At 48.3% G+C, this 21,608-nt stretch overlaps 1 protein-coding gene across 1 annotated transcript in view; it reads right to left on the reverse strand.

Moving 5' to 3' along the window:
• The window catches only part of rbm20 (RNA binding motif protein 20), a 274,255-nt gene that overhangs the window by 120,768 nt on the left and 131,879 nt on the right, over positions 1–21,608 (reverse strand).

The following is a 21,608-nucleotide window of genomic DNA, read 5'->3' on the forward strand; positions in this document are numbered from 1 at the left end:
TGAAACATGGACGTCTGGCAATATCTGGTCTGAGAGATACAGGAGAGGATACAGGGAAAGATCCCACAAAGGGTTAACAGCAGCTGCAAAGAGCAGGATTGTAAAATGCAGATTCTTTCTCTCAAGCAGGCTTAGCAAACACACAGGATTTTGAATGAAGCCAAAAACAATGGCTCACACCTTCATTGAACGTAACTATCTTAGTAAGCAGCTGGAAAAGCATGGATGATAGTTTCAGTTGAGCTAGGTGATAAATGTAAATCTTTGAAGTTATAACCAAGTGGATGTTTAGCATACAGTTAAAAACAATGGTTTCCGCACCTTCATTGAAATTAACTATCTTAGTAAGCAGCTGGAAAGGAAAGGATGAGGTTCAGTTGAATTTGGTGATAATTCTAGGTGTGAAATTTTGCTAATACCAGGTAAATTAAAGAAAACTGGAGACCATCAGTCTACAAGAAACATAATTCAAAGCCAAAATCAAAGTCAAAATTATGAGCTGAGGACACAATTGGAAAATAAAACTATAGAAATGACAGGAACCAAACCAAAATTCACACCTTTTAAATATCACAAAGGAACTTTGAACATCGCAAAGGAAACAATGTAATCAGAGGCCTGAAAGGTGAGGTTATGTCAAAATGAATATTTAGTTGTATTAGAATGTTTAGATCAAAGATATGGGCAGCACGGTAGCATTGTGGATAGCACAATTGCTGCACAGCTCCAGGGTCCCAGGTTCGATTCCGGCTTGGGTCACTGTCTGCGCGGAGTCTGCACATCCTCCCCGTGTCTGCGTGGGTTTCCTCTGGGTGTTCCGGTTTCCTCCCACAGTCCAAAGATGTGCAGGTTAGGTGGATTGGCCATGATAAATTGCCCTTAGTGTCCAAAATTGCCCTTAGTGGTGGGTGGGGTTACTGGGTTATGGGGATAGGGTGGAGGTGTTGACCTTGGGTAGAGTGCTCTTTCCAAGAGCCGGTGCAGACTCGATGGGCCGACTGGCCTCCTTCTGCACTGTAAATTCTATGATCATTTTTACAATCAAAGAGTTACTTTACAGTAAAGTCATAAAAACTAGGTAACTGTCAGAAAAATATATAAACCCGAAGAAAGGGGACAGCAGCCAGAACCAGAACTCAGAGAAAAGCAGAGAGGCGGAGAAGCAGAGAAGGAACAAGCAGCTCAGAGTCAGATTACAGTCAGCTCGGCCATGGGAAAGGGACAGGGCAAAGCAGCCGAGCTAAAACAGCTAATACATCTAAGGAAGACTAGAATTTAAAGAGGAGGCAGAGTCAGCTCAGAGTCAGCTCAGAGATAGCCAGCAGAGCCAGCTCTCACAGCTCGGTACATGGGAAAGATAGGACACAGCAACTGAGCCCATCAGCGAACACATCTAAAGAAGATCAGATTTTAAAAAGAAGATTGATTGTCAAGTTGGGCCTGAAGGTCCCTTCAACCAACCAGAAGGATTCAGAAGCAAGATCTTTTTACTTTTCTGTAAAGACAGTGATTGCATCTTTTAAAAAGAAAAAAATATATAATAAAATGACTTAAAAGTTTTAACCTGAAACAGTGGTTATTAGCCTACTTTACTTACTTAGCAATGCAGGACCCAGGATATCAATGCTACTGAGGGGTAAGTAGGTAAACTTCTTCGGTGAAGGTATGGGTTATACCGGGGGATAACTTGAAAATATAGTTTGACCTGAATAGCACCCACTGAAGCCTGCATCGGAGTCGGGGAGTGAGAATCCCTGTTCACCATTTAGAATATCGACACTTTTTTGGTTTTGGGGGTCTTCTAAGAATAGTGGTGAGTTTTTAACTTCACTTTACAAAACCTTCATTTCAACCAAAGCATCAACTCATCAAAGAAACTATAGGCCTGCGTGCAAGACACTGAGACAATCATAAATTGCAATTGTATTGTTTTTTTTCTCCCTCGTCTGTATCTTTGTATGCTTGGTAGCGTGGGTGAATGGAGTGAGTGAGATGTCAAGTCTTTAAGTCTGCACGTTCTCCCCGTGTCTATGTGGGTTTCCTCCGGGTGCTCCGGTTTCCTCCCACAAGTCCCGAAAGACGAGCTTATTAGGTAATTTGGACATTCTGAATTCTCTCTCTGTGTTCCCGAACAGGCACCGGAGTGTGGCGACTAGGGGCTTTTCACAGTAACTTCATTGCAGTGTTAATGTAAGCCTACTTGTGACACTAAAGATTGTTATTATTATTATTTAAGTTCACAAAACGTTTGCCGCTGGAAGTATTTAAATTTTCACAATCCCTTTGATGGTATGAAAATACCTACCCCTCATATGCAAAACACACTGATCATGGGCAGGAAGAAAATACATAAATTCTGTCTGCGGCAGTATGTAATATAAACCTATTGAGGGAATCTTTGACGTCTGGGACAGGTTGGAGGAGGTAGGTTGGGACCACTGCTTGGGTGGATGATAAAATCCAACACAAACTTGTTGGAATTTTTGGCCTGTTTCTGTGCTGTCATTTCTATGTAAATTCTATGTAATTTGACTCCGTTCTCAGTCCATTGCCATCTCACTGTATCGCACATGAACAACAGTTGTCTGTGAGCAGTGCCATTGCTCCTTTATTTAACCATTGACATTTATAAAGCACATAAGCTTTGAAACTTGATCTTGTATGCTTTCTGTGAGAGCTCACTAATTGGCAGCGCTGGTGAAAATAAGCCACATCCATCATAAGTATCCTTTTGAAAACAATGGCTGCACAAGAGGTTTGAATTTGCAACACTCATCTGCATTTAATGCCTCCTCTTCACAGTTCTAAGAAATCTTGTTCACTAATAATATAAAGTTTACACTTGCGCTTTAAGAAATCATTCAGTCATATAAACATAACAGACAGAATCATTTTGCAGCGAGTTCAAGTTAGAAATATATCTGTCTGGAGGGTGTGCCATTGGGTGATCCAAATCAGTATGTCTAACATTTTGTCCAAGGCCTGTTTTAAGTTGGTTCATTGCAGCCAGAATAACAGTTGGTGTCTCAATTCAATGTCCAGAGACTGGGGGAACTAAATTAGCCAAAGATGTTGATGGCTGTCCAGTGACTCTTGGTGCAAATATACGTTGGGCAAAAGCAATAACTGGCTCAGTTGCGAAGCATGGAAATAGCCCACCGACATTCACCATCCACACTCACACATGAAGAAGGACGCTGGAAAGGTACCAAACGCCTGACAACATCTGCGGACCTAACTTATTATATTCAGGAAAGAATGAGAGAAAATTGGAATACTGATTAAAGTTTTTTGGGATTCATTCTTGGGATGTGGGCATCACTGACAAGGCTACCATTCATTCTCCATCCCTGGCCACTCTTGAAATGAGTGACTCACTGTGCCACTTTGGAGGGCTGTTAAGAGTCAAACATATTGGGCTGGATTCTCTGCCCCGACCCGCCGACGGGATTCTCCGCTATGCCAGTCGGTCAATGGGGGTTCCCATTGTTGGGCAGCCCCCCGCCGTCGGGAAACCCCCGGGCGCCTGCAAAACGGAGAATCACGCCGGCGGAGAATCCCGCCCATTGTTTTGGCTCTGGAGTCACATATCGGCCAGGCCAGGTCAGACTGGCCGATTTTCTGCCCGGAAGGTCATTAGTGAACCAGATGGTTTCATGATTACTATTAATGAGGCAACACTATTGCAGGTGTACTGATTAATAGAATTTTAAACTTCACGAGCCGCCACAGTGGGTCTTGAGCTAATTTTAGAAGTGTCATTTTGGGTGGGATTGAATCATAGCATCCCTGCACTGCAGAAGGAGGCCATTTGGCCCATCGGGCCTGCACCGACCCACTGAAAGCGTACCCTATCTCTGGCCCTACTCTGTAATCCCACCCAACCTTTTGAACATGAAGGGGCAATTTAGCGTGACCAATCCACCTAACCTGCACATCGTTGGATTGTGAGACGAAACCGGAACACCTGGAGGAAACTCACGCACACACTGGGAGAACGTGCAAACTCCACACAGTCACCCGAGACCAGAATTGAACCCAGGTCCCTGGCGCTGTGAGGCAGCAGTGCTAACCACCGTGCCACCGTGCTGCCCGGTGTTTGGCAGAGTGTTACCCATCAGCTTTTTGGGTGGGATCCAGATCAGTATTCACCCACACTTAGTCGTTTTTTGGGGACTTGGGGAGTTTTTCCCCAGTCCAGCTCACAATTCGAAATTTCTTGAGCGGTGAGGAGCTGAATTCGCCGGCAAGACCAGTTCCTCAGATATCAGGGAGCCATTTTGAAAGAGTGTTTCAATCTCCAAGTGAGCCTGAGGGGGCCCCCACATCCTTCACGCATGGGCCGTGATACCCCTGTCAACATTGGCATTACCCCCTTCCCCCCAAGTGAGGACACCCCGCTATGGGATCGCTATGGGCCCCCCTGTTTCAGCCATCCCATCAACCTTTTGGGCCCCCTCCCCTTTCACGACTCCCCAACCCCCACCTTCACCCCCACCGTGGTGGTAGAATGGCACCCATGCCTCCCAAAGTTTAATCCGGGGATCTGGGGACTGCTAGTCCAGGAATATTACCACTGTGTGGTCATCCCCGCTACATCACACTTCATTAGAAAGGGAGAAAAATATGCATACAAAATGGAAGATCAGTTGTGGTACTCTCCACAAGGTAGGTCAGCGACTAGCATGTTTCTGATGAATAGGAGCCATGACATCTGGCAACACAAACCCTATTGCTCCAAAGGGTGGCTTACGTGGCTGAGACCTTTAATAACACAAGGCCCACTCTTTTTAAATAGGCTGAAGTTTCTCTGCAGATGATCAATTACTAAAAGAGAAGTTAAAATATCCCAACAGCAAATATCAGGCTTTTTTAAAAGTAGGACACTGACATTGTGATCAAATGTTTGATGCCTGCAGTGCAGCACCTTAAGTATGATGGATGTATCTGCTTCAGCAAACCTGGGACTGAAAGGTCATGAACTATGCTTGGTCTGGAATAGTTTTATCTGATGATAATGTAGCCCTATTTGCAATACATGTTCAATGCTGATACCAAGTACCTTGTTAGGAATCTTCTAGATCGACTGATTTTCCCTGTGTGATGAATATAAGCATTTCAGATATATTATATTATATGTATATGGAAATGGTGAAAAGCCTGGGTTAGTGTGTATGATTGCTGTAGTTATGTTTTTTAAAAATCCTGGTTGGCAAGACAACATTTTGGGAGGGATTCTCCGGTGTCTGTCGCCGAAATCGTGTTCGGCGATCGGCCGGAGAATCCCCGTTTGAGCCGAACTCGGAGGCGGCGTCGCTTTCGCGATGCTCTGCCTCCTCCAAAGTGGCGTACTCTAGGAGTATGCCGCAGGCCGCATTGACGGCCTCAAGACGTTACCTCAGCCCTCCTCCCGATGCTCCGCCCCCGACCGGCCGAGTTCCCGACGGCGTGGGTCTCTCATGCTATTGTTTTGTCGGGAACTCGGCGTGGCGGCTGCGGACTCAGTCCAGCGTCGCCACAGTTGGGGGAGAGCCGATCCGCGGGCAGGGAAGGCTTTGGCAGGGGCTGGGGGCACTGTTGGGGGGGTGGTCCGGGGGTCGTGAGCCTGGCCAAATGGGGGGCACTATTTGGCAGGCTGGATCCGCGCGCGGCCACCGCCATATTGCGCGGCGGGTCGGCTGCAGGCCGCCACCGTGCGCATCGTGGCCGCGGTCCTGGCAATTCTCCGGCTGTATCGGCAAATAGAGCCGGGTGCTCTACGCTGCGTGCTTGCTAGTCCCCCACCAAAAAGAAGATCGGTGGCCATTTTGTGCTGATATTCCGGTTGTAAAATGCCACTGTTCCCACACCGGCATCAGGACAGAGCATGAATATCGGAGAATCCAACCCTTTGGCTACGGAGGTGTAATTAAAGCATCATAAAATTGAAATCATTCCAGCCATGTATGTTATTTACCTGGGCTAGTGGAATTTTGTTTATATAAAGAAGGTTCCCTGGGGAGTCGATAATTAGAGACATTTGTTTAGCTTAAGTAAGATGATATAGTTATTGGCAGGCACCAGGGGCTGAAAGTATCAGGTCTTGAGTTTTGGAGTTCAGTTTTGAGATGCCTGTGAACAGCCTAGCAGTTTCTCTCAAAGCACTTTAGTTACAAAGATTTTGCTTTGTGAACAGAGCAACAGTTTCTGAAAACGCTGGCAGGTTAAACATTAGTTTGACACAGGTATGAATCTGCAAGCTGGTTTCCTGAAGGATCTCTCTCTCAAAGTGGTTTGTGCAAGACATCTCTTTACAACAAGTATTCCTGGGTTGGCTAACTGCATTTAAACGTGGATTTTGACCTGAGATGGGTTTTGCTTGAGTGGAAATAAAATATAGGAGTTAGCAATTAGTGTTTCATTGTCATTGTTAAGCATTGTTTAACTGGTAATTGTAAGCTATTTTCTTGATGATATAAAAAATTAGTTTTAAGGCTATGTTAATCATGAAGTTTGTTCTAATATACCATGGGCGGGATTCTCCAATAATGGGGCTATGTGCCCACGCCGGCGTGAAAACCAGCGGCAACCACTCCGGCGTCAACGGCCCCTGAAAGTGAGGAATTCTCCCCTTTCTAGGGGGCTAGGTTGCCGCCGGTGTGGTTCCCACAGCCCCAGCCGGTGCCGAACGGCCCGCCCGAGTTCGCGCTTGTGCAGAAGGGCCGGCGTATTTTCTCGCATGCGCGGAACGGCCAGCATATTTCCGCGCATGCGCCTGGTTCCCTTCTCTGCGCTGGCTCCCGGGCATAATGGTGGAGCCCGACAGGGAAACAGCCCACCCGCCGATAGATAGGCCCCGATCGCGCCTCACCTCCAGGACGGCCCCTGCACACTTATCTTCCAAGTCCCGCCATGTGGGAGGTGAGTAATCCACGCCGGTGGGACTCGGCCAAACTCGTTGGCCACTCGGCCCATCAGAGGCCGGAGAATCGCTGGGGGGGGGGGGGCCTCTGTCAATGGCCCCTGACCAGCGCAGCGCGAATACCGCGGGCACCTGAAAAACGGCGCCGGAGAATAGGGAAGCCAGCGTCGGGTGGGCAGGGTGGGATTCGCGCCTCCTCCCTGGGATTCTCCGACCCGGCGCAGGGTCGGAGAATCCCCGGCCCATATCCCCATTTGTGTGGAATTACTCCTGGAGTGAAGCATCCTTTCCTCACAGTCTTACAAATTAAATTAAATCTGAGGGTTTCCGTCAGGTATCCTAGCAACTGTCGGGATCTGGGTCTTGGATCGTAATACAAATATGCCAATTTTTAAATTGTTCCCAATTCATCTTCACTGACCCTCAATGGAAAATGAACAAACTTGCCCACTCACATTATTTCCAAAGAGTGCGAGTTGAATTCAAACATATTTTGATAAAAACATTTTTTAAACAGTACGCTAAACTGATATGAATTTGAGAGAGATCTTACTGAGTTCTTGAAAGAACAAATCGCAACACCCCGCCAACGAAATCTCTATCCACCCGCCATTGCTGGATTTACCCCGATTTAATCTTCTTGGACAAAAACAAGAAAATAAAAGTGATAATGAAAAATGACTGTTTGGCCTTGTGGTTCTCAAAATAATCACAGCTTTTGGTGCAGACGCTGGGGTTTATATCAAGTATAATTTTCACATCTGCGTGTATAGCAGAATGATACAAGGCTGCAATGCTACTCAGACAGTAGTGCAGTCGGGAGCGATGCAGCGTCGGATATACAGGTATACTTGCACAGCTTCTTCGCTCCTGTTTCACTTTGCACACTAGGATGTACACGAGGATAGTCTGGCTGACAAGATTAGAGGGATTGGAACTTGGGGCAGATGTGACAACAGCCCATTCACGTTGGGAATAAAACACAACACTTAATAAACGCGAAGATTGAGCACTCAAAAGCAACATGAAATATTGTAACTCCCCACGAGAGTATTTTGTCATGATTTTGCATCAGGAGGACCAAGTTTTTGATTTTAAAAATCATTGTGCCAGCGGTGGGCAATGCTGTTCAGATCTCCGCGGTACGCTAGACATCAGCATTCAGAACACGAGGACTTTGGTTGAAATGACGAGATGTTATCTTACTGATCTCACAAATAAATGCATTGTGGTAGCGTGGCCCCTTTAAGGGACAATCATTTGCGGGCCACATGACCTGCCTGGGGCCTACCGCACAGAGCGTGTGAACCCTAGCCAATGGGAAGAAAACAAGGGGCCTGGGGAGAGGGGCCCGGTGAGCATGAACCCAGGGGTCAAGGAGTAAAGACCTGTATTAAAAAACCTCTGTGCCTGTACATAGTTTAACCTCACTGTTGTTCTAATAAATAGGTGACAAAAGTAAATTGGGCAAAGGTTGCGGAATACAAAATTCGAGGTGGAAGGGGTTGTGCCAGAAATCTCCAAGGAAGGGAAGAGAAGTGGGCCGGAATTCTCCGTATGGGAGACTGTGGGCAGGATTCTCCTTGTGGGAGACTGTGGGCAGGAGTGCAAATCCGGGAGTGGTTCACAATTGTTTACCATGCAAATTTATGCATGGCGGGGATTGCGAGGGATTGCGAGGGATTCCCATGAATCCCGCTATTGGGCCGCCATTTTGAGCGGGTGGCCCGATAGCGAGGTCAGGGGCGAAATTCTCCTACCCGCCCCATTTCTGCCCCGACCGGCCGGCGGGAGTCTCCGTAACACCGGCCGGTCAATGGGGTTTCTCATTGTGGGGCAGCCCCACGCCGTCGGGAAACCCCCAGGCGCCGGCAAAACGGAGACTCCCGCCGGGTCGGAGAATGGCCGATGGCCGCCGTGAATCCCGCCCCCGCCCCTGCCGAAGTCTCCGGTACCGGAGATTGGGCGGGGGCGGGAATTGGGCCGCGCCGGTTGGCGGGACCCCCGCTCAATTCTCCAGCCCGGATGGGCTGAAGTCCCACCCAGAAATTGCCTGTCCCGCCGGCGTAAATCAAACCTGGTATTTACCGGCGGGACCAGGCGGCGTGGGCGGGCTCCGGGGTCCTGGGGGGGGGCGCGGGGCGATCTGACCCCGGGGACCTCGGAGCCCACCCACGCCGCCTGTGCCGTGGGGGCACACTTTCCCTTCCGCCTCCGCCACGGCCTCCACCATGGCGGAGGCGGAAGAGACTCTCCCCACTGCGCATGCGCGGGAAACTGTCGGCGGCCGCTGACGCTCCCGCGCATGCGCCGGGAAACTGTCAGCGGCCGCTGACGCTCCCGCGCATGCGCCGCATTTCCACGCCAGCTGGCGGGGCAACAAACGCCATTTCTGCCAGCTGGCGGGGCGGAAATCCCTCCGGCGTCGGCCAAGCCCCTCAATGTTGGGGCTAGGCCACCAAAGATGCGGAGCATTCCGCACCTTTGGGCCGGCGCGATGCCCGTCTGATTGGCGCCAGTCGGCGGACATCGCGCCGTTGGTGGAGAATTTCGTCCCCGATGTCTGGGCCTCCCCCGCAAAACAATTCAGCCCACACCTGGTATTTTCTGGGGCACCCCCTCACCTACTCCCCGCAGTGCAAGGGTGAGCCAACCACCGCGTCCCCGCCCCCCCGTCGACACCCCCCCACCGCACCGACCCAGCCTGATCCCGTTTTTTTTGCCAGACATTGCATTCTCCGCCGCATCAGAAACTTTGCTATCGCCCCGAGCATTGGAGAATCCAGCTACTGGTCTCTGCAGTAACAGTGAATGAGAAATGATGCCACCAATAGGAAAACCCGATTCTTTTGACCAGGAGGCCGAAAACCCTGGCCAATACATTGAGAGGCTTTGATACTTTTTCACTGTTAATAAGATTACCGGGGAAGACAAACTAAAGGTCACCCTGTTTATGAAATGCGGACCCCAGTCTTATAACCTGATTAGAAATTCAACATCCCCAGATGCTCCAGACACCAAGTTATTCAGTCGATGCGAGTGAAGGAGCATTACAACCCCAGACGTTCCATCGTACTGCAACGGTATAAATTTAACTCGACCATCATGGACTCAGGGGAGACCATTTCAGCATTTGTAGCCAGGCTCCGTCAAATGGCTGAACAGTGCGCAATCGACTCTCCATTAACTGAAATGTTATACGATCGCCTGCTTTGTGATATTAACAATCTCAACGTCCAAAGAAAACTATCAGCTGAACTGAAAGTATCCCTGGATAAAGCAATAGAGGCTGTTCAAGCCACAGAATGTGACAAAAAAGGCACTGCCAGGGTGCCCGATGCCAGGGTGAGTGCCAGGGAACTGCCCTGTCCTGACTCCGACCACTCAGGGTCTCCGATGGCCTCCAGGACCCCCAAGTGGCCATCACAACTGGTCGCCGCTTATGGAGACCTGTACTAATGGGCGCCCCATTGAGGTCTCGCTGGTAACTCCCGGGCGCCAGGTGAATGCGGCGTGAAGATGGCCGCACATATTTAAATGAGCCTAATGGATTATTTAATATGATTATCTGGCTCACACCCAGGTCAGGTGACTCACGCGTGGCTTTGCGCCGGGTGTGTCGCTGTGGTAGAATCGTGCCCCATGTTTCCCCAAACAGCTCCAGTGCGTGCAGGAAGGCAACTTCTGAGTGGAACGGCTGCTTGACAAGGACCCCGAGTGACGGCACAGAGGAAGATGAACCAAGATCCCAGCAGCAGGATCGTGGGCAGACGCAAAGAACAGAAACGGGCCATCAGCCCAGGAATTTTGACGAATTTTGCAGATTTGCAGAGACCACCCTCAAGAGATGCGCCGTTGCAAAGATTTTGTTGGCTTCAATGTATACATTCTGGGGTCGGTGGGACCTCTACAAATGGGATGGTCTACACCTGGACCCGAGGGGTACCAATATCCTGGGGGGGAAATTTGCTAATGCTCTTCGGGAGGGTTTAAACTAGTTCAGCAGGGGCTTGGGAACCTGAATTGTAGCTCCAGTATACAGGAGGTTGAAAGTAGTGAGGTCATGAGTAAGGTTTCAAAGTTGCAGGAGTGTACCGGCAGGCAGGAAGGTGGTTTAAAGTGTGTCTTCTTCAATGCCAGGAGCATCCGGAATAAGGTGGGTGAACTTGCGGCATGAGTTGGTACCTGGGACTTCGATGTTGTGGCCATTTCGGAGACATGGATAGAGCAGGGACAGGAATGGTTGTTGCAGGTGCCGGGGTTTAGATATTTCAGTAAGCTCAGGGAAGGTGGTAAGAGAGGGGGGAGGGTGGCATTGTTAGTCAAGGACAGTATTACGGTGGCAGAAAGGACGTTTGATGAGGATTCGTCCACTGAGGTAGTATGGGCTGAGGTTAGAAACAAAGAAGGAGAGGTCATCCTGTTAGGGGTTTTCTATAGGCCTCCGAAAAGTTCCAGAGATGTAGAGGAAAGGATTGCAAAGATGATTCTGGATAGGAGCAAAAGCAACAGGGTAGTTGTTATGGGGGACTTTAACTTTCCAAATATTGACTGGAAACGCTATAGTTCGAGTACTTTAGATGGGTCTGTTTTTGGCCAATGTGTGCAGGAGGGTTTCCTGACACAGTATGTAGATAGGCCAACGAGAGGAGAGGCCATATTGGATTTGGTACTGGGTAATGAACCAGGACAGGTGTTAGATTTGGGGGTAGGTGAGCACTTTGGTGATAGTGCCCACAATTCCATTACGTTTACTTTAGTGATGGAAAGGGATAGGTATATACCGCAGGGCAAGACTTATATCTGGGGGAAAGGCAATTATGATTGCCTTTCCCCCTAAAAATTGCCCTTAGTGTTGGGTGGGGTTACTGGGTATGGGGATAGGGTGGCGGTGTTGACCTTGGGTAGGGTGCTCTTTCCAAGAGCCGGTGCAGACTCGATGGGCCGAATGGCCTCCTTCTGCACTGTAAAGTCTATGATAATCTATGATGATGCGATGAGGCAAGGCTTAGGATGCATCGGATGGAGAGGAAAACTGCAGGGGATGGGCACAATGGAAATGTGGAGCTTGTTCAAGGAACAGCTACAGCGTGTCCTTGATAAGAATGTACCTGTCAGGCAGGGAGGAAGTGGTTGAGCAAGGGAACCGTGGTTTACTAAAGCAGTCGAAACACTTGTCAAGAGGAAGAAGGAGGCTAATGTAAAGATGAGACATGAAGGTTCAGTTAGGGCACTCGAGAGTTACAAGTTAGCTAGGAAAGACCTAAAGAGAGAGCTAAGAAGAGCCAGGAGGGGACATGAGAAGTCTTTGGCAGGTAGGATCAAGGATAACCCTAAATCTTTCTACAGATATGTCAGGAATAAACGAATGACTAGGGTAAGAGTAGAGCCAGTCAAGGACAGTAGTGGGAAGTTGTGCTTGGCGTCCGAGGAGATAGGAGAGGTGCTAAATGAATATTTTTCATCAGTATTCACACAGGAAAAAGACAATGTTGTCGAGGAGAATACTGGGATTCAGGCTACTAGACTAGAAGGGCTTGAGGTTCATAAGGAGGAGGTGTTAGCAATTCTAGAAAGTGTGAAAACAGATAAGTCCCCTGGGCCGGATGGGATTTATCCTAGGATTCTCTGGGAAGCTAGGGAGGAGATTGCTGAGCCTTTGGCTTTGATCTTTAAGTCATCTTTGTCTACAGGAATAGTGCCAGAAGACTGGAGGATAGCAAGTGTTGTCCCCTTGTTCAAGAAGGGGAGTAGAGACAACCCCGGTAACTATAGACCAGTGAGCCTTACTTCTGTTGTGGACAAAATCTTGGAAAGGTTTATAAGAGATAGGATGTATAATCATCTAGAAAGGAATAATTTGATTAGAGATAGTCAACACGGTTTTGTGAAGGGTAGGTCGTGCCTCACAAGCCTTATTGAGTTCTTTGAGAAGGTGACCAAACAGGTGGATGAGGGTAAAGCAGTTGATGTGGTGTATATGGACTTCAGTAAAGCATTTGATAAGGTTCCCCACGGTAGGCTACTGCAGAAAATACGGAGGCATGGGATTCAGGGTGATTTAGCAGTTTGGATCAGAAATTGACTAGCTGGAAGAAGACAAGTGGTTGATGGGAAATGTATAGACTGGAGTCAAGTTACTAGTGGTGTACCACAAGGATCTGTTTTGGGGCCACTGCTGTTTGTCATTTTTATAAATGGCCTGGAGGAGGGCGTAGAGGGATGGGTGAGTAAATTTGCAGATGACACTAAAGTCGGTGGAGTTGTGGACAGTGAGGAAGGATGTTACAAGTTACAGAGGGACATAGATAAGCTGCACGCTGGGCTGAGAGGTGGCAAATAGAGTTTAATGCAGAAAAGTGTGAGGAGAATCATTTTGGAAGGAATAACAGGAAGACAGAGTACTGGGCTAATGGTAAGATTCTTGGCAGTGTGGATGAGCAGAGAGATCTCGGTGTCCATGTACATAGATCCCTGAAAGTTGCCACTCAGGTTGAGAGGGTTGTTAAGAAGGCGTATGGTGTGTTAGCTTTTATTGGTAGCGGGATTGAGTTTCGGAGCCATGAGGTCATGTTGCAGCTGTACAAAACTCTGGTGCGGCCGCATTTGGAGTATTGCGTGCAATTCTGGTCGCCGCATTATAGGAAGGATGTGGAAGCATTGGAAAGGGTGCAGAGGAGATTTACCAGAATGTTGCCTGGTATGGAGGGAAGATCTTATGAGGAAAGGCTGAGGGACTTGAGGCTGTTTTCGTTAGAGAGAAGAAGGTTAAGAGATGACTTAATTGAGGCACACAAGATGATCAGAGGATTGGATAGGGTGGACAGTGAGAGCCTTTTTCCTCGGATGGTGATGTCTTGCACAAGGGGACAGAGCTTTAAATTGAGGGGAGATAGATATAGGGCAGATGTCAGAGGTAGGTTCTTTACTCAGAGAGTAGTAAGGGCGTGGAATGCCCTGCCTGCAACAGTCGTGGACTCACCAACACTAAGGGCATTCAAATGGTCATTGGATAGACATATGGACGATAAGGGAATAGTGTAGATGGGCTTTAGTGTGGTTTCACAGGTCGGCGCAACATCGAGGGCCAAAGGGCCTGTACTGCGTTGTAATGTTCTATGTTCTATACAGTTCAACCTCATTGTTGTTCTAATAAATCACTTTGCGATTCAAGCTGCCTCCTCGTTGATACCTCACACTATTACAGATATGGTAGAACACCGACTAGAAATGTTGGGTATTTGTGCTTGAGCTCTGGTGATGGGTTAATGGATGTCAGCCATGAGGCGATGATAGGGTTGCTAAGTCTGCTTGGACAGAACCTTGGAGGTTAGATCGATCATGTGACATTTGATCCCATGACGGCTGACCAGGTGACATTTGCCCACAGTTTGAAAATATTCTTTCATTTACCTTATACAGGGCAATAGTTGTGTCTTTACAGAAGCCTAACAGTAGCTAAAGGGTACACGTTTTATACCCCTTGCTACCTCTATCACCTTCACTCCACACTCACTTCCATTTCATAGTGTTGATCTGATAGTGAACCAATGCCCTGGAAATAGGGTTGCCAATCCTGTAGGATTAGTCTGGAGTCTCCGGGAAAGGAAGATAAATCTCGAGGACGCCGCTGTTTGCAATCCTGGAGAAAAATCAGCAGGGCATTATAAATGAATGTGATTTTAAAGTTTTCTTTGAGCATTTCTCTTTACCAGCTACTAAAATTGAAAATGGGCTAAAATGCTTTCCATTATATTTATTCATTCAAGGAATGTGGGCTTCATTGGTTAGTCCAGCATTTATTGTCCATCCCCAATTGCCCTTCAGAAGGAGGTTGTGAGCTGTCTTCTTGTGAGATTTACCAGGATGTCCCTGGGCTGGAGAGTTTTACTTATGAAGAGAGATTGGATGGACTTGGATTGTTTTCCATGGAGCAGTGGAGACTAAGGGTGGGCGCACAACCCCTACAGTGCAGAAGGAGGCCATTCGGCCTATCGAGTCTACCCCATTATCCCCTTAATCTAACCTACACATCTTTTTGGACACTAAGGACAATTTAGCATGGCCAATCCACCTAACCAGCACATCTTTGGACTGTGGGAGGAAACCGGAGCACCAGGAGGAAACTCACACAGAGGTCCAAGGCCGGATTTGAACCCGGGTCCCTGCTGCTGTGAGGCAGCAGTGCTAACCACTGTGCCACCATAGTTGCCCATGATTGAGATGTACAAAATTATGAGGGGCATAGATAGAGTGGAGGGATTAATGGCCGGGGGGGGGGGGGGGGGGGGGGATACATTTAAAGTAAGGGGCAGGAGGTTTAGAGGGGATGTGAAGAAAAACTGTTTTACCCAGAGGGTGGTAGGAGTTTGGAACTCACTACCTGAAAGGGCGGTGGAGGCAGAGACCCTCATAACATTTAAGGAGTATTTTGTGGGGCGGCATGTGGTTGGCACTGCTGCCTCACACTGCCGAAGACCCGGGCTTGTGTAGTTTGCACATTCTCCCCGTGTCTGCGTGGGTCTCACCCCCACAACCCAAAGATGTGCAGGTCAGGTGGATTGACCACTCCAAATTACCCCTTCATTGGAAAGAAACTGAAATGAGTCCTCTAAATTTTCGATGTTCACCTGCTGTCCTAAGACATAAAGGCCAATTTCTAGGAAATGAGATTGGAATAGGTAGCTGGTTGCTTTTGACTGGTGCGCATTCGATGGGCCGAAGGGCCTTTTCTGTGCTGTATGTTTCTATGACTATGATAGTGAGTGGCTTGGAGGGAAACGTCTAGGTGGTGGTGCTCCCAGGTATCTACTGCTCTTGTTCTTCTCGATGGTAGTGGTTGTGGTCGAAGGAGCGTTGGTAAGTCCCTGCAGTGCATCTTGTAGATGGTACACTCTGCTGCCACTGTGCGTCAGTGGTGGAGGGAGTGAGTGTTTCTGGGAAAGGTAGCAATCAAGTGGGCAGCTTTGTCCTGGATGGTGTCGAGTTTCTTGAGTGTTTCGGGAGTTGCACCCACCCAGGCAAGTGGCATAGGGAGGCAGTGTTTCACAAGGATGGATATATTGGCTGACAAATGGCTGAAGCAAGGGAGCAAGTCATGTGATGATACCTCCAGGAACACATTTACTCATAATTGGCAGCCCTATCTGGAAATTGGCTCTTTTCGGAGCCGGGCACCATGGCTGGAATTGTACAGTCCTCGCGCCAGCCCCAGAGGGGAGTGGGGGGGGGGGGGGGGGGGGGGAATTCTGCCCCATGCTCAGCATCTCCAGGCGAGTAGGGATAAAGGTCAAATTACAAAGCAAATACATCAGTCAACTGAAACTGCTTTGATATCTTTCATTCACGACACAGTAGAAAATGAGTAGCCTTTAACTGCCCTTGCCTTTTTTTCCCTAAAAATACCACAGTGCAAAAGAAAAGACACTCAGTTGCTGGGGCCACAACCCTGAAGAGGTAAATGCAACATCAACTGCAAAGTGTACACAGCTGTCATGCGATCGAATGTCACATGGTCGAATGTCATGCGATCGGACATCCAGGAATACGATCAATCTTGGGCCTGACACTGTCTCTCGGCTGACGCCGGTTTACTCAGCACCAGGGATCAAGCACACATGCCCAACATTCCTAGTCAATCTTCCAACACATCTCTCAGCCGGGGTCTGAAATGACTGATAATTGCTCCGTAATGAATCTCAGTGTCAAGTGGCTAAGCTTGTCTTCATGAATTTGTAGCTAACATTAAACAGTAGCTCTTAACTCAGCACCGATCACCACTGACATTCCACCCATGCAAAGGTAATCAGCAAATGATCCCATGCTGTAATAGGGACCCATCACCCACACCAAATATGGCACCTCCTGGACCTTGTCTCTGGGAGACTAAGTAACTTTAGAGAAACCCCATCACTGTTCTCGTACGGCAGCAGTTCCCCTTGAGGTATGCGTCCTTCCCTCGTTTCTATCAGGTTTCATCAGGGTTTAGAAATGAAGTAATACCTGGTTGGGTTCCAGAGAAAAAGACTGTCCAAGATAAAAAGAAAGCAATCTTTCACCAGGTACCTTCACCCGCACTTTTCCAATCTTTTGGAAGGTAAACCGAAACGTTTTGGAATTACAAAGCAGGCTGAGGTTGTACAAGATGCACAAAGCAACGGTAGCGTTCAATATCTTTGCCAGGCTGTCTGATGTTACATCTAATCCTTCCCTCCCTCCTTCAGAAGCAACAGATGGAGATATACCCTCAGGCCCTACTTGAGCAGTGCCTATTTTCACTTCCCTCTTCCAATGCCCACAGACAATCAGTACTTAAGGGTTAACTGTAAACATCGATGACGCTGTTTCTGGCCAGAATGGAGGTGACTGGGGAAATTCCTGTCTCCGCTGGTGGAGATCGGTACGAATCGCCGCCTGGGTGAGGCCTCGTTGGTGCAGCCAGTGACTCTGGGGCACAGGGTGAATGCACGTCAAGATGGCCATGCATATTTAAATCATGTCAGTCCTGCCCGCTGAGGGTGACTAGGATTGATTTAATACACAAAACCTCTGTTTGGTAACTATCTTTCACTCACAGCTTTTTTGTTGGGGGGAATCACACTGTATTTATTGAGATCAAAATGGCGCCTGATAGCAGGAATCCCTCGCAATCTGTGCAGTGCATAAAGTTGCATAGCGAAGGATTAGGCATCGCTCCCTGATTTATTTTTCCAGTGGGAGAGTAAATCAGGAGCAATTCAGCTCCAGCGGGAGAACCTAATCTCCCAATCTGAGAATTTTTCCCACTGTCAGTAGATACTCTGGTAAGAGTTTGTCCTGAATTTCCATCCACGCGTCAAGTGCACAGAGTTGGGAAAATTCCTGGTTCCGCGAGTCCAGCTTCTAAAAACTGGGATTAGAAATTGGGGTGGGGTCTCCAGAGGTCATGAGGAGAATTCTGGAAGGTCTGCCCAGGGGCTCCAACATGATGACCAAAAATGTACTATCAAGCGTAAAACAGAACAGATACCTCCAGCACTCATCTCTCACTCCCCACACACTCCTCATGCCTCATCCATGCTATCCCATATCCAGTGCCTCCGCGTTCCCCTCATACTTTCCATGCCAACCTATGCTCCACCACTCTCCCCTCATGGCCCTTTATCGACTCTACGCTAAGTCAGTGCCAATTCATGCCAAACTATGCCGTCCAATCCCACCATCCTTTGCTATTGCAGCTAATATACCAGCTCAGGCAGACCTCAGGACCCATGCAGAGATGAGAAAAAATAATTCTATAAAATTAAGTTCTAAGTGACAGCTGAATTGCACCAGTATTATGATCCCTTGTGCATGGCATGGAATATGAGGGATTCCCAGGGAATCCTGCCATCGGGTCGTTATCTTGCCCGATAGCTGGGTCGGCAGACGGCACCACCAACCTGCACCACAAAGTGTCTCAGACCCTTCCCCCCACCATAAATCAGCCCGACCCCCACCACTGCAAGGCAGCCCCGACCCCCAGGTTCCCTGGATGCCACCCTCCCCACCCAAGTACAGGGGTGACCTGACCCACCTCTCCCCAGCCCTGTAATAAGAGGGCCGCCAGGGATCCCTGTAATAAGGGTACCCCCCTGGGAGCCCTGTAATAGAACATACAACATAGAACATACAGTGCAGGAGGAGGCCATTCAGCCCATCGAGTCTGCACCGACCCACTTAAGCCCTCACTTCCGCCGTATCCCCGTAACCCAATAACCCCTCCTGACCTTTTTTGGTCACTAAGGGCAATTTATCATGGCCAATCCACCTAACCTGCACATCTTTGGACTGTGGGAGGAAACCGGAGCACCCAGAGGAAACCCACGCAGACACGGGGAGAACGTGCAGACTCTGCACAGACAGTGACCCAGCGGGGAATCGAACCTGGGACCCTGGCACTGTGAAGGCACAGTGCTATCCACTTGTGATACCGTGCTGCCCCATATAGGGCAACCCCCCTCAGAGACCCCTGTAAAGGGGTCCCCTCACAGATACTCCTGTAATAGGGGGTCCCCACAGAGGTAGGTGCAGTGAAATCACACGCTTGAGTGATTCAAATGCACTCAGTGCAACTTACATCTCTTTGATGTGGTCAGTGTTTACAAACATTGTGGCCATGTTTGCAAACATTGTGGTCTTTGATATGGACATGTTTACAAACATTGCGGTTTCACCACTTTAGCCACTGGAACATGAAAGGATACGATTGGATCAATGCTCCAGATGGATTTACGAGCTCTTAATCACAAACCACTACTCAAAAGCTATGAATGGATCTGTAGGAACCAGATGCAGATACAGCTGCTCTCTTTTGAGGAATGGACATGTGGAGCTGTAAGTATTACAGCTATAATGCTTCCCACTGCCCCGGTCTGACCTGCTCTCTAGCTTCCAGGCAGAGGTCCCTTTTCTGGGTGGGAGGGTCTGTTTGGGGGGGGGGGGGGTCAGTGTGTGGTGGAGGGTGTCTGTGGGGGAAGGGGGGGGGGGGGTTGGAGCATGGCACTTTGGTCAACGACCCCGATTTTGCCCCGACATCTTATTCTCTTCCCATCAGGGAACGCATTCCGGGCGTCCCGGGACAGAGAATCCAGCCTTAAGTGTCTATTTCACACTTCATTACATTTTAAAAACACTCTAATTCATAAAAACTTACTTACTCCAATACAGTCCTTCGGGTACATAAAGTCTGATAACCACAAACATTTAATTCAAGTGCACACTGACTTACAGCAAGGAACATTGGAATTCATAGTCCCACTTCAAAAAGTCTATAACCTCATGTAGTTGTCAATCCAACTGTGAAATGGAATTGACAACTGACAATGGATGGTTGTGAAATCAGTCATACCACATTAATCCAGTAACAGAAACCTCAGACCTATGTCAATAGACTAAGTGAAATAGCAAGCAGTGATTATTTTTAACACTCTTGACATTTTTTCAAAGATTTAACTTTTAAATGCCCTCTGAGTGGCTTACTCTGCCATTTCAAAGGGCAGTTAAGAGTCACCCACATTGCTGTGGGTCTGGAGTCACATGTAGGCCAGACCGGGTAAGGGTCGCAGATTTCCTTCCCTTAAGTAAACCAGGCAGGTTTTCACAACAATCGATGGCCATTATTGAGATTAGTTTTCAATTCCAGATATTTATTAAATGAATTTAAGTTTCACCAGTTGTCCTGGTGGGATTTGAACCCATGTCCCCAGAGCATTGCTTGGGCCTCTGGGTTGCTAGTCCAGAGTAATTACTACGACACCACCATCTCTCCCCCTACGGTAATGATTTTCCACAGTTACCAGGTGGGTTGTTGTTAACACGCACAGCCCTCTGTCCCTCAAAGCGGGGCCAGAGGTGGGAGCACGTCAGGGAATCGGCCTATGGCATTTTTCTTTTACAATTTCTCCATATTGCCTGCCTCAAATTTACCTCAAGGGGCTGTGAAAATTCTCCCGGGTGTCAGCAAATCACCCCGACCATTCCAGTTAAAGCGCCTTGTTTCTCCGTATTGAGAATCCTGGATTAATGACCGCGGCCCAGTCAGCAGAATGCCAGCAAGAGTTGGAGAGAAGAAGGAATGAATCAAGACGTAGTGGTTTGCTTAATGCTGGTCTGGTGTATCATTTCCACATGCATTCTCCTGCCATAAGATTGGAGGAAACCACAGAGAAACAGTAAAAATGTCCATGTGTTACAAAGGGGGATAGGGATAGGTAGCTGATGAAATAAAAGGCTTAGGAATGTCCAGCATTCCAAGGTCGCTAATGTGAAAAACTGGGTGGGATTTGCTGCGCAATTCGCCGTGTCTTTCGCGGCAGCGAAAGGAGCTTTTCTGGTTCCTGCCACTGTCAGCGGGGTATCCCATTGAATCCACCCCCTCGTCGCCGGGAAACCTATCTCCAGCAAGAGACATTCACGCCATCTTCCCTTGATACTTAATGTCATTACCATCGCTGAATTCCACATCATCAACATCCTTTTTGACAAGAAGGTTAACTAGAATATCCATGTAAATACTGTGGCTACAAGAGCAGGTCAGAGGTTAGAAATCCTGCAGTGAGCAACTCACCTCTTGACTCCCCAAAGCCTGTCCACCATCTACAAACATACCAATTAGTAGCAGGAGAAGACCACCCAGCCGCTTGAGCCTGATTCACGGTTTAATAAGATCATGGCTGATCTGGTTGTAACTTCAGCTGTTCATTCACTGTCCCTGGGTCAAAAACCCCCTCCCTAATAGCATTAAGGATCTACCCACACCACATGGACAGCAGGGCTTCAAGAAGGCAGATCACCTCAACCTTCTCAAGGACAATTAAGGATGGACAACAAACACAGGTCTAGCCAGCCACCTCCAAACCCCATGCATGAATTCAAAAGAACTGGCCGATGTGTCTTAACACACTAACATATGAAGTAGGGGCAGGAATAGGCCACTTGGTCCATCAAGCCTGTGCCATCATTCAATTCGTTCATAGAATTGTAGAATCCCTACAGTGCAGAAGTAGGCCATTGGGCCCATCGAATCTGCACCGACCCTACGAATGAACAGTCTACCCAATGCCCACTCCCCTAATCCACGTAACCCCAAACCTAACCTGCACATCCCTGGACAATAAAAGACAATTTAGCATGTCCAATCCACCTAACCTGTACATCTTTGGATTGTGGGAGGTAATTGGAGCATCCG

Source organism: Scyliorhinus torazame, chromosome 16, assembly GCF_047496885.1.
Source record: "Scyliorhinus torazame isolate Kashiwa2021f chromosome 16, sScyTor2.1, whole genome shotgun sequence".
Taxonomy (NCBI): domain Eukaryota; kingdom Metazoa; phylum Chordata; class Chondrichthyes; order Carcharhiniformes; family Scyliorhinidae; genus Scyliorhinus; species Scyliorhinus torazame.